This window comes from Myotis daubentonii, chromosome 2, assembly GCF_963259705.1.
Source record: "Myotis daubentonii chromosome 2, mMyoDau2.1, whole genome shotgun sequence".
Lineage (NCBI taxonomy): Eukaryota > Metazoa > Chordata > Mammalia > Chiroptera > Vespertilionidae > Myotis > Myotis daubentonii.
This window is the reverse complement of record NC_081841.1, coordinates 42,850,018-42,862,279: the sequence shown is the minus strand read 5'-3', so window position 1 is coordinate 42,862,279 and position 12,262 is coordinate 42,850,018. Positions and strand designations below refer to the sequence as shown.

The 12,262-nt window shown below is 43.4% G+C and overlaps 1 long non-coding RNA gene across 1 annotated transcript; it reads right to left on the bottom strand.

The window, feature by feature from the left end:
- Nucleotides 1-269: 269 nt before the first annotated feature.
- On the bottom strand, nucleotides 270-3,934 carry LOC132227455 (uncharacterized). Its single transcript, XR_009451184.1, has 5 exons — nucleotides 3,863-3,934; nucleotides 2,905-2,964; nucleotides 1,460-1,495; nucleotides 1,231-1,257; nucleotides 270-323 (listed from the first exon to the last, which is right to left on the bottom strand). It is a non-coding gene; the product is annotated as an uncharacterized LOC132227455 (long non-coding RNA).
- Between the last annotated feature and the right edge of the window lie 8,328 nt (nucleotides 3,935-12,262).

The following is a 12,262-nucleotide window of genomic DNA, read 5'->3' as shown; positions in this document are numbered from 1 at the left end:
TTTTCTCTTCAAGTCTTATAACATCAGTAAATTACTGAGAACTACTTGGACAATCATGCCATGTTCAAGAATTACAGCTATAACTATGAACTCTGTTATTAGCAGCATTGCAGGACAAAATTTTAAAACTTAAAAAGGATCAGTTGACCCAAAATACAGTATTAATAAAGGAAATATGAACAGCTCTCCAGAAAGTCTTTCTCTCTCTTGGCTCTCCTAGGAGCATCATAATTAGTGGTTAGCAGAAGGCATGTGATGCTTCCTCTCACCTGCTCTGAATCCATCTCCAGTGATGCCTGCACCTCCTCTGGTAGTCGTGGCCTCTGAGGGAGAAAATAGACAAGAATGTTCTGGGTGTTTGGGATGTTGGGAAGAGGTATTTTGTATTATATTATCACAGCAAGCCGGTAAACTGTTTAATTCCCATTGTGTCCATAGAGATGGTTTTCTAATATTTCAACTCCACCTGTTTTGGAAATAGCTGTTTTAAGATCTCTCTTAGCTCACTGCATGGCACACTGAGTGATGCATGTCCCATGGTCCCCACTCAACAAAGGCAGAATTCAGTGGATCAGATGGACCAGTGTGGAAATCAAACACCTCATCACATAAGGACCAAAAGGGGGTTATATATCAGTAAAGACAAAAATACCCATCTTCATGGAGCTTGTATCTGAATGTAAATGCTAAAGGGCTGCAGAAGGGGACAATTTTTAGAAAAGTGAAATGTTATGCAGAACCACCTTCTTTTTTTGCTTATCTTTTAAAACTTAAATCTTAAAAGAGACACCAGGAAGCCATAAAAGCTAAAAATTTTCATGAAAATTGTAGGTGACAATGCTAATATACTGAGAAGTATGGTACCTTCTTTTTGAATGAGGAGGATATTTCTAGAGTTATCTTTATTTACTTGATTTTTTATGTTTACACACAACCAATGTAAAATTTAACTATTATGTAAGAAACTCAATACACCTTTGTTATGATTTAAGAAGGCATAAGAACAGGAAAAGCAAAAGCTCTATGCTACCAAACTCTAATTTGAAGTTTATGTTTTATTAATCTGATAGATTGACTTCTGCTATCTTATTTTCTATTCTAGTTACTGTAACACAATTTCATATATATATATATATGTATATAGTTAGTTAGTTAGTTATAGTTATAGTTATAGTTATAGTTATAGTTATAGTTATAGTTATAGTTATAGTTATGGTTATATTTTCTTACCTGTTACTTTAGCCTGTCCTGGTGGCACTAAAAATTAAAAACACAATATATGTATATAAATGTACATTTTTATTTATCTCAACGCATAAAGATTAATTTATATTAAATTATAGTTTAGAAAGACTATCACAGCCCCTCAGTGACTTTTCAGTGCTCAAATGGAAAAGATAGAAATATTTCAAACTACGTTGTGCAGAAGCAGTTTTTTGTCATTTTAATTTCAACTTACCTTCAATGAGTTCTGGTAGAACTTTGTTCTCTGGACCTAAAAAAGGAAAGATTAAATTCAATTAAAAAATATCCTTATTGAATTGCATTTTAAAAATTCACTTCAGTGCTTCAACAGCCGTTATATATAATTTTAAATTTAAAAAACAGGAGTGTTATTTCCATAGGCTTTTACTTAAAAATTCAAGTCAGGATGAGGGATCTCTTGGGGGAAAAAACTGTAAAGTGTTCTTGTAAAAAATCATTCATAAGTTACAAATTATCAAACTGAAAACAGAACAACTGTCTTTTTCCCAAGTAAAATATTTACAAACAGTACCTCTTGTCTGGTTCCATTTAATTTAAAACTAAAGTCTTGAACTTGGGAAGTGCAAAGAGAAATAGTAATAAAAAGATAAAATACATACTGTGCCCTAATAGTTACATATCCTAGTAGCCATGGTACTAATTTATAATATACTCTTGGTGCTCAATAAATAATATAATCATGTGAATTCATTTACATTTATATAACCATTGAATGAGTAAAGAATAATTATGAATTTAGTCTGAATCAAATTTTTGAATAAATTATTTCCTGGTGGGTTAGTTTATAAAATAAATTTACACCAGTGGCGTTTTTAAAAGTATTTAGAATAGATGTTGCATAAATCTTTACCAGAAAAAAAATTATTAGCAATCTATTCCTTAAATAATAGACAATTTAGTCACTAAATCTTAGGTTCTATTAGATAACTTACAAAGTGAGACATGTCTTTCTCAAGTACTACAATACATTACTAGTCCAGAAACTTAAATAATAATGTACTCTAGCCTTGAATAAATAATTTTGTCCATGTATTGTTATGAAAAAATTGTCCTATAAGTATTTGTAAATTTTATGTCAGGTTGGACTAACTGAAAAAAGAAAGGAAGTGATGAACTTTTCACTTATAAAAGAATAGAATTATAGTTTTGTCAAGTAAAATGACTCAAATCTTGCTGTTTTTGGAACAAATGCCACAATTTTTCTTGTATAAAAAATTGTAAACCTTTTTTAATACCTGTTGCTGCAGTTATTATAGTTAGAAAGGGGGGGGGGGATTTAAGTTTTGCACATATAAGAAGCAAGCTTTTCTTAATGGTTCATTAAACATCATTGTATATTTGTCTTAGAGGATGACATGTGGTGAAGATAAGTCTCTGGAGTCAGGAAGCAATGGATAAAAACATGGGCTCCACTCTGATTGGCTGAGGAACCTGGACCAACCTAGGTAATGGCTTTTTTTTTAAGTTCCTCATGAGTAAAATGACATAACTGTCCTTATTCAAATAGTTAAGCAAAATAATATATTTAAAGAGATTTTAATTATGTAACAGGTATTTTTATTAATTATTTTATCATTTAAAACTAGCCAAAGAACATGAAAACAAAAAGCATGCAACCAGCATTCCCTATTTACTTACCTACAGTGGAACTTTCTGATGGAATTGTTGAGATAGAAGTGCTTCGTATGGAACCTGAGACTAAAAATGGAAAATCACAAGCAGTGTTTTTATTTTAGGGGGATATAACCTGGACATTGTCACAGTAACTACTTTGAGCTCAAGTGTAGTTCCAGTACTGGTGAGAAAGCACCTACCCTATATAATAAAAGGGTAATATGCAAATAGACCAAACGGCAGAACAACCAAACCAATCAAAGTGTAATATGCTAATGATTGCTAAGGCTGCTCAACAGCTCACTATGATGTGCACTGACCACCAGGGGACAGACGGTCGACCGGTCACTATGACCTGCTCTGTCTACCAGGGGGCATATGCTCCGACCAGTAGGTTAGCTTGCTACTGGGACCCAGCCTATCAGGACTGAGAGAGATGGGCTGGACATGCCCTGCAGCCCTCCCGTGGTCCTTCCCCAGCCCAATCATGCACTGGTGGGGTCCTTCAGCCTGGCCTGCGCCCTCTAGCAATCCGGGACCCCTCGGGTGATGTCGGAGAGCTGGTTTCAGCCTGATCCCGCAGGCCACTCCCCTTGGGAGGGCACCAGATGCAGGGCTCATGGTTGGCAAGCGCTGCTGCAGCAGTGCAACCCTCTTCTGATCGGGACCAATTGGGCGCAAGCCCGCAGCAGGCACAGTGGGGCCAGGATGAGTGGGAGTGGCAGGTAGGAGATGCAGGCAATGTTTGACTGCAGGTTTCAGGGGAATCCCTTAAGGCCATCCAGAGGGACCCCACTCATGCACAAATTCATACACCAGGCCTCTAGTTAAAATATAAGGCTCTAAATACTGGATAACTCGGATCTGATTTTCTAAGTTTTATATTTACAATACACTGATATTCATGATCACATGTGTCAGAAAACCTTATGTTGAGCCACAACCTGAGCCAGTAGCATCCCTTCCCACTCTTCTGATTTACCAGGTGTGGTTAATCTGGTTGTGCTTTCGCCTGCTTCAGTGGTTTCTCCATATGATTCTTCAGTTGTGCCTGGGTAAAGGGGCAATTAATTATTATCTTTACATGATTCATTTTAGTAAAAATAATAAACTTACATTCATTTAACTAAATTTCAATTTTAAATGTTAATAGTAAAGCTAGAATATAATTTAATTTTATTCCCAAAATTCAGGCTTTAGTAATTAACTTAAGCTCATCATCACAATTTGGGTGTCAGGCATGTTTGTGCTGGATCACCCAGGTGAGCCTTGCCTGCTTGGTTCTCAGCAGAGGTGGCCCCAGAGGCTCCTGCTCCAGCTGTGCTCCCTCTGCTTGGCTGGGTGGTAGCTCCTACTGACTCTCTGAATGCACCTGGTCAATAAAAAAGTAGTGGGGATGGAAACATCAAATTATTAAGAAGTGTGAAATATCAATTTAAAACAATAATGTTCTATAAATTTAATATATTATTCAAAAATTCAAGTTGTAAATAGTCTAATTCTGATAAATTTATATAGTTCCAAATTATGGGACCAAAACTCATATTACCCAAAATCTTGGGTCTATTTTTTACTAAATTGATTTACCTCCAGATGTGGTAGTCATTGTTGTTCTTCCCACTTCAGTTGATGATCCAGTTGTCAATGTTTCTCTAGATAACAGTCCAGTTGTCCCAGATCTTTCTGCTGATGTCTCTGTTCTACCTGATGCTCCAGTTGATGATCCAGAACTTCCTTGAGTAGATCTAGTGGTACCAGCTACAAATCCAGTAGTCCCTGATCCTTCAGCTGATGGTCTGGTTGTTGTAGTTTTATCAGATGATGATTCAGTTGTTCCTGAACCTTTAACAGATGATCCAGTTGCTCCAGATTCTGATCTTACAGTAGTCCCTGAACCTGCGGGTGTTACACCAGTGGATCCTGGCATTTCAGCTGCTGGACCAGTTGTTCCTTTCCCTTCTGCTGGAGTTCTGGTTGTCCCAGTTCCTTCAGATGGTGATTCAGTTGTTCCAGAACCCTTAACAGATGATCCAGTTGTCCCTGATTCCATAGGTGCCACAACAGTAGTTCCTGACATTTCACCTGTTGGACTAGTGGTTCCTGCACCTCCAGTGGATGATCTGGTTGTCCCTTTTCTTTCAGAGGAGGATTCAGTTGTGCCTGAACCTTTAGCTGATGATCCAGTTGTCCCAGATTCTGATCTTCCAGTTGTCCCTGATCGAGCAGGTGTTAAACCAGTGGATCCTGACATGTTACCTGTTGAGACAGTTGTTCCTGTCCCTTCAGCTGATGATCTGGTTGTTGTAGATTTTTCAGATGATGATTCACTTGTTCCTGAACCTGTATCAGATGATCCAGTTGCTCCAGATTCTGATCTTACAGTTGTCCCTGAACCTCCAGGTGTTACACCAGTGGGCCCTGGCATTTCAGCTATTGGACCAGTTGTTCCTTTCCCTTCTGCTGGGGTTCTGGTTGTCCCAATTCCTTTAGATGGTGATTCTGTTGTCCCAGAACCCTGAGCAGGTGATCCAGTTGTCCCTGATTCCCCAGGTGCCACACCAGTGGTTCCTGACATTCCACCTGTTGGGCCAGTGGTTCCTGTCCCTCCTTCAGATGGCCTGCTGGTTGCAGGTCCTTCAGACGATGATTCAGGTGTTTGAGATCCTTTAGCAGATGTTTCAGTTGGTTCAGATTCTGATGTCCCTGTTGTCCCTGATTCTACAGATGCTACAGGTGTGGTCCCTGACATTCCACTTGAGGGGCCAGTTGTCCCAGTTCCTCCAGCGGATGACCTGGTTGTCCCTGGTCTTTCAGATGATGATTCCCTTGTTCCTGAACCTCTGAAAGATGTTCCAGTTGTCCCTGATCCTTCAGGTGTTACACCAGTAGTTCCTGACATGTGACCCATTGAGACCGTTGTTCCTTTCCCTTCTGCTGCAGTTCTGGTTGTCCCAGTTCCTTTAGATGGTGATTCTGATGTCCCAGAACCCTGAGCAGGTGATCCAGTTGTTGCTAATTCCCCAGGTGCCACACCAGTGGTTCCTGACATTCCACCTGTTGGGCCAGTTGTCCCTGACTCTCCAGCAGATGACCTGGTTGTCCCTGGTCCTTCAGATGATGATTCACTTGTTCCTGAACCTCGGAAAGATGTTCCAGTTGTCCCTGATCCTTCAGGTGTTACACCAGTAGTTTCTGTCATGTGACCCATTGAGACCGTTGTTCCTTTCCCTTCTGCAGGGGTTCTGGTTATTCCAGTTCCTTTAGAAGGTGATTCAGTTGTTCTAGAACTTTTAACAGGTGACCCACTTGTTCCAGATTCTGATGTTCCTGTTTTCCCTGATTCTCCAGGTGTTACACCAGTGGATCCTGGCATTTCAGCTGTTGGACCAGTTGTTCCTTTCCCTTCTGCTGGGGTGCTTGTTGTTTCAGTTCCTTTAGATGGTGATTCTGATGTCCCAGAACCCTGAGCAGGTGATCCAGTTGTCCCTGATTCCCCAGGTGCCACACCAGTGGTTCCTGACATTCCACCTGTTGGGCCAGTTGTCCCTGTCCCTCCAGCAGATGACCTGGTTGTTCCTGGTCCTTCAGATGATGATTCACTTGTTCCTGAACCTCGGAAAGATGTTCCAGTTGTCCCTGATCCTTCAGGTGTTACACCAGTAGTTCCTGACATGTGACCCATTGAGACTGTTGTTCCTTTCCCTTCTGCTGGGGTGCTTGTTGTTTCAGTTCCTTTAGATGGTGATTCTGTTGTCCCAGAACCCTTAACAGGTGATCCAGTTCTTCCAGATTCTGATGTTCCTGTTTTCCCTGATCCCCCAGGTGTTACACCAGTAGTTCCTGATATGGGAATCATTGAGACTATTTCTCCTTTCCCTTCTGCTGGTGTTCTGTTTGTCCCAGTTTCTTTAGATGGTGATTCTGTTCTGCCAGAACCCTGAGCAGATGATCCAGTTGTTGCTAATTCCCCAAGTGCCATACCAGTGGTTCCTGACATTCCACCTGTTGGGCCAGTTGTCCCTGTCCCTCCAGCAGATGACCTGGTTGTCCCTGGTCTTTCAGATGATGATTCACTTGATCCTGAACCTAGGAAAGATGTTCCAGTTGTCAATGTTCCTCCAGGTGTTACACCAGTAGTTTCTGACATGTGACCCATTGAGACTGTTGTTCCTTTCCCTTCTGCTGGGGTTCTGGTTGTTCCAGTCCCTTTAGAAGGTGATTCAGTTGTTCTAGAACCTTTAATAGGTGACCCACTTGTTCCAGATTCTGATGTTCTTGTTGTCCCTGATTCTCCAGGTGTTACACCAGTTGATCCTGGCATTTCAGATTTTGGGCCAGTTGTTCCTTTTTCTTCTGCTGAGGTTCTGGTTGTCCCAGTTCCTTTAGATGGTGATTCTGTTGTCCCAGAACCCTGAACATGTGATCCAGTTGTTGCTAATTCCCCAGGTGCCACACCAGTGGTTCTTGACATTCCACCTGTTAGGCCAGTTGTCCCTGTCCCTCCAGTGGATGACCTGGTTGTTCCTGGTCCTTCAGATAATGACTCACTTGTTCCTGAACCTCTGAAAGATGTTCCAGTTGTCCCTGATCCTTCAGGTGTTACACCAGTAGTTCCTGACATGTGACCCATTGAGACCGTTGTTCCTTTCCCTTCTGCTGGGGTGCTGGTTGTTTCAGTTCCTTTAGATGGTGATTCAGTTGTTCTAGAACCTTTAACAGGTGACCCACTTGTTTCAGATTCTGATGTTCCTGTTTTCCCTGATTCTCCAGGTGTTATACCAGTGGGTCCTGGCATTTCAGCTGTTGGACCAGTTGTTCCTTTCCCTTCTGCTGGGGTTCTGGTTGTCCCAGTTCCTTTAGATGGTGATTCTGTTGTCCCAGAACCCTGAGCAGGTGATCCAGTTGTCCCTGATTCCCCAGGTGCCACACCAGTGGTTCCTGACATTCCACCTGTTGGGCCAGTGGTTCCTGTCCCTCCTTCAGATGGCCTGCTGGTTGCAGGTCCTTCAGACGATGATTCGGATGTTTGAGATCCTTTAGCAGATGTTTCAGTTGGTTCAGATTCTGATGTCCCTGTTGTCCCTGATTCTACAGGTGCTACAGGTGTGGTCCCTGACATTCCACTTGAGGGGCCAGTTGTCCCAGTTCCTCCAGCGGATGACCTGGTTGTCCCTGGTCTTTCAGATGATGATTCCCTTGTTCCTGAACCTCTGAAAGATGTTCCAGTTGTCCGTGATCCTTCAGGTGTTACACCAGTAGTTTCTGAAATGTGATCCATTGAGACCGCTGTTCCTTTCCCTTCTGTTGGGGTTCTGGTTGTCCCAGTTCCTTTAGATGGTGATTCTGTTGTCCCAGAACCCTGAGCAGGTGATCCAGTTGTCCCTGATTCCCCAGGTGCCACACCAGTGGTTCCTGACATTCCACCTGTTGGGCCAGTGGTTCCTGTCCCTCCTTCAGATGGCCTGCTGGTTGCAGGTCCTTCAGACGATGATTCGGGTGTTTGAGATCCTTTAGCAGATGTTTCAGTTGGTTCAGATTCTGATGTCCCTGTTGTCCCTGATTCTACAGATGCTACAGGTGTGGTCCCTGACATTCCACTTGAGGGGCCAGTTGTCCCAGTTCCTCCAGCGGATGACCTGGTTGTCCCTGGTCTTTCAGATGATGATTCCCTTGTTCCTGAACCTCTGAAAGATGTTCCAGTTGTCCCTGATCCTTCAGGTATTACACCAGTAGTTCCTGACATGTGACCCATTGAGACCGTTGTTCCTTTCCCTTCTGCTGCGGTTCTGGTTGTCCCAGTTCCTTTAGATGGTGATTCTGATGTCCCAGAACCCTGAGCAGGTGATCCAGTTGTTGCTAATTCCCCAGGTGCCACACCAGTGGTTCCAGACATTCCACCTGTTGGGCCAGTTGTCCCTGACTCTCCAGCGGATGACCGGGTTGTCCCTGTTCCTTTGGATGGTGATTCTGTTGTTCCAGAATCCTGAGCATGTGATCCAGTTGTTGCTAATTCCCCAGGTGCCACACCAGTGGTTCCTGACATTCCACCTGTTGGGCCAGTTGTCCCTGTCCCTCCAGCAGATGATCTGGTTGTTCGTGGTCCTTCAGACGATGATTCAGATGTTTGAGATCCTTTAGCAGATGTTTCAGTTGGTCCAAATTCTGATGTCCCTGTTGTCCCTGATTCTACAGGTGCTACAGGTGTGGTCCCTGACATTCCACTTGAGGGGCCAGTTGTCCCAGTTCCTCCAGCGGATGACCTGGTTGTCCCTGGTCTTTCAGATGATGATTCCCTTGTTCCTGAACCTCTGAAAGATGTTCCAGTTGTCCCTGATCCTTCAGGTGTTACACCAGTAGTTTCTGAAATGTGATCCATTGAGACCGCTGTTCCTTTCCCTTCTGCTGGGGTTCTGGTTGTCCCAGTTCCTTTAGATGGTGATTCTGTTGTCCCAGAACCCTGAGCAGGTGATCCAGTTGTCCCTGATTCCCCAGGTGCCACACCAGTGGTTCCTGACATTCCACCTGATGGGCCAGTGCTTCCAGTCCCTCCTTCAGATGGCCTGCTTGTTGCAGGTCCTTCAGATGATGATTCAGGTGTTTGAGATGCTTTAGCAGATGTTTCAGTTGTTTCAGATTCTGATGCCCCTGTTGTCCCTGATTCTACAGGTGCTACAGGTGTGGTTCCTGACATTCCACCGGTTGGGCCAGTTGTCCCTGACTCTCCAGCGGATGACCTGGTTGTCCCTGGTCTTTCAGATGATGATTCCCTTGTTCCTGAACCTCTGAAAGATGTTCCAGTTGTCCCTGATCCTTCAGGTATTACACCAGTAGTTCCTGACATGTGACCCATTGAGACCGTTGTTCCTTTCCCTTCTGCTGCAGTTCTGGTTGTCCCAGTTCCTTCAGATGGTGATTCTGATGTCCCAGAACCCTGAGCAGGTGATTCAGTTGTTGCTAATTCCCCAGGTGCCACACCAGTGGTTCCAGACATTCCACCTGTTGGGCCAGTTGTCCCTGACTCTCCAGCAGATGACCTGGTTGTCCCTGTTCCTTTAGATGGTGATTCTGTTGTTCCAGAATCCTGAGCATGTGATCCAGTTGTTGCTAATTCCCCAGGTGCCACGCCAGTGGTTCCTGACATTCCACCTGTTGGGCCAGTGGTTCCTGTCTCTCCCTCAGATGGCCTACTTATTGCAGGACCTTCAGATGATGATTCAGGTGTTTGAGACCCTTTAGCAGATGTTTCAGTTGTTTCAGATTCTGATGCCCCTGTTGTCCCTGATTCTACAGGTGCTATAGGTGTGGTTCCTGACATTCCACCGGTTGGGCCAGTTGTCCCTGACTCTCCAGCGGATGACCTGGTTGTCCCTGGTCTTTCAGATGATGATTCCCTTGTTCCTGAACCTCTGAAAGATGTTCCAGTTGTCCCTGATCCTTCAGGTGTTACACCAGTAGTTCCTGACATGTGACCCATTGAGACCGTTGTTCCTTTCCCTTCTGCTGCAGTTCTGGTTGTCCCAGTTCCTTTAGATGGTGATTCTGATGTCCCAGAACCCTGAGCAGGTGATCCAGTTGTTGCTAATTCCCCAGGTGCCACACCAGTGGTTCCAGACATTCCACCTGTTGGGCCAGTTGTCCCTGACTCTCCAGCAGATGATCTGGTTGTCCCTGTTCCTTTAGATGGTGATTCTGTTGTTCCAGAATCCTGAGCATGTGATCCAGTTGTTGCTAATTCCCCAGGTGCCACACCAGTGGTTCCTGACATTCCACCTGTTGGGCCAGTTGTCCCTGATTCTCCAGAGGATGACCTGGTTGTCCCTGGTTTTTCAGATGATGATTCCCTTGTTCCTGAACCTCTGAAAGATGTTCCAGTTGTCCCTGATCCTTCAGGTGTTACACCAGTAGTTCCTGACATGTGACCCATTGAGACCGTTGTTCCTTTCCCTTCTGCTGGGGTGCTGGTTGTTTCAGTTCCTTTAGATGGTGATTCAGTTGTTCTAGAACCTTTAACAGGTGACCCACTTGTTCCAGATTCTGATGTTCCTGTTTTCCCTGATGCTCCAGGTGTTACACCAGTGGATCCTGTCATTTCAGCTGTTGGACCAGTTGTTCCTTTCCCTTCTGCTGGGGTTCTGGTTGTCCCAGTTCCTTTAGATGGTGATTCTGTTGTCCCCAAACCCTGAGCAGGTGATCCAGTTGTCCCTGATTCCCCAGGTGCCACGCCAGTGGTTCCTGACATTCCACCTGTTGGGCCAGTGGTTCCTGTCTCTCCCTCAGATGGCCTACTTATTGCAGGACCTTCAGATGATGATTCAGGTGTTTGAGACCCTTTAGCAGATGTTTCAGTTGGTTCAGATTCTGATGTTCCTGTTGTCCCTGATCCTCCAGGTGTTACACCAGTGGATCCTGGCATATCACCTGTTGTACCAGTTGTTCCTTTTTCTTCTGCTGGGGTTCTGGTTGTCCCAGTTCCTTTAGATGGTGATTCAGTTGTTCTAGAACCTTTAGCAGATGATTCAGTTGTTCCAGATGCTGATCTTCCAGTTGTTCCTAATCCCTCAGGTGTTACACCAGTGATTCCTGACATTCCACCAGTTGTCTCTGACTCTACAGCTGATGGTCTTGTTGTTCCTACTCTTTCAGATATTAATTGAGTTGTTTCTGAACCTGTAGATGTTACAGTTGTTCCTGTTTCTCCAGTTGATAATTCTGTCTTCCCTGATCCTCCAGCTTCTGATCTAGTTGTTTGTAATCCTCCAGTTGGTGTTTTGGGGGATGAACCAGTTGTCCCTAGTATTCCAGTTGCTGCCTCTGTTGTCTTTAATCCTTCAGATGAAGGTCCTGTTGACTGTGAACCTACATCATATGATCTAGTTGTTTCTGTTTTTCTAGTGTTGCCTGATTCTCCAGCTGATGTGATGGTTGTTCCTGTCACTTCAGATGATGGTGCTATTGTGGTTCCTGATTCTTCAGCGGATTTTCCAGTTGTTCCTATGAAAACATTTCACAAAAAAACATTGTTTTAAAGTTGTTCTGGTCATTGATTAACCTTAGGGCTTATGCTGCCTTCTTTCTAAACTATAGTTTTGTGCATCTTCATTCCTGTTGCCAGCATCCTATCTTATTATACCATTTATTTTTCTACAGTGTACCTTCTTCCTAACTCTTTACTCATTTAACATTATTGAATATTTTATATGCCATGTATGTTCTAAGAAATTTATAAGTATTACCTCATTTTAGCATCAGAATAATCCTATGATATGTATAGTATTACTTTCCATTTTTATGGAGAAAAAACTTAAAATAGTTTAAATCATTTCTCTAAGATTTACCTAGTAAGTAGATAGTTCTCTAATCCCATAGATAATCCTAGTAGATG